This window comes from Rhincodon typus, chromosome 38, assembly GCF_021869965.1.
Source record: "Rhincodon typus isolate 14 chromosome 38, sRhiTyp1.1, whole genome shotgun sequence".
Lineage (NCBI taxonomy): Eukaryota > Metazoa > Chordata > Chondrichthyes > Orectolobiformes > Rhincodontidae > Rhincodon > Rhincodon typus.
This window is the reverse complement of record NC_063369.1, coordinates 1,937,992-1,939,202: the sequence shown is the minus strand read 5'-3', so window position 1 is coordinate 1,939,202 and position 1,211 is coordinate 1,937,992. Positions and strand designations below refer to the sequence as shown.

Below are 1,211 nucleotides of genomic sequence, written 5' to 3'. Positions count from 1 at the left end.
AGGAGGAGAGGTGATGGGGGAAGAGGGGGAGTTGGGGGGTGGGAGTATGGGGTAATTATCACCTGCCACCCCCTCACCCTCACCCTCACCCTCACAGACTGCGAGCCGCGATGACCAGAGCCACCCCCGGGGGAGACTTTATTGTAGACACTCACCTTTACCCCATTCTCCCGGCTGGCTGTTCAACAGTGAGCAGGAACGGGCTTACTTTCCATTAATTACAGTTTAAACCGTCATTTTAACTCATACTTTGACTGGCTCCTGCCAAGAGTCACATTAACTGACTGCGCAGCCGTTCCTTAACGACTATTATCATTCTCAGGGATAAGAGAGCGGCGACCGAGCTCAAACGCTTCTTCACCTCCCGCCACAGCGCCGCCTGCAGTCCGGGAGGAGCTGGAGGCTCAGCGCCCGCCACAGCGCCGGCTGCAGCCCGGAAGGAGCTGGAGGCTCAGCGCCCGCCACAGCGCCGCCTGCAGCCCGGGAGGAGCTGGAGGCTCAACGCCCGCCACAGCGCCGCCTGCAGCCCGGGAGGAGCTGGAGGCTTAGCGCCACCTGCAGCCCGGGAGGAGCTTGACGATGAGTACCCCCTCTCGCCGCAAACTGAAGGGATTGTAGCGGAAAACTGTTCGGCCCATCATGTTTATTCCAGCTCTCTGGAAGAGCAATTAAAGCAGTTCCACTTCCCTTTTTATTTCATCCCTGCCATTTTTTTCCTTGACGATCTTAATTGAATATTGCAGGTAAAATCGTCTACATCCACCCTATATGACAGTTGTTTCAGGAATGTAAATAATGCTGTAAAATCGCTTTATTTCTACTTCTCTTTCTACAAAACGTAGAAACTAGGAGTCGTCTAAGGATAATCTATCTCTGTCTTAAAAATATTCAGACTCCTCTTCCTTCCTTCTGGGGAAAAGATTTCCAAAGTTGCACAACCCTTATAGAGAAAGAAGCATTTCTTCATCTCGATTCTAAAAAGGCAATTGCCTTCCAGTGCTGGACTGACCCACGAGGGGAAATATCCTTTCCACATCCACCTGGTCATGGATCTTATGACCTCCAATGTTTGGGGTGGCACAGTGGCTCAGTGGTTAGCAGCCTCACTGCGCCAGGGACCCGGGTCCGATCCCACCCTCAGGCGACTGTCTGTGTGGTAGGCACCTATCTGCCACTTTAAGGAAGCTATGGACTTGCACCCCAAGGTCCCT

The 1,211-nt window shown here is 53.0% G+C and overlaps 1 protein-coding gene across 2 annotated transcripts in view; it reads right to left on the bottom strand.

The window, feature by feature from the left end:
• Positions 1-342, bottom strand: part of LOC125487255 (cysteine protease ATG4D-like) — a 9,632-nt gene extending 9,290 nt beyond the window's left edge. Inside the window, exon 1 of one of the 2 annotated variants that reach the window (XM_048618012.1) lies at positions 156-342. The gene's annotated coding sequence lies outside the window, so the exon portion shown is untranslated. The remainder of the gene's footprint in view (positions 1-155) is intronic. The other variant, XM_048618011.1, reaches the window with a different exon arrangement.
• Between the last annotated feature and the right edge of the window lie 869 nt (positions 343-1,211).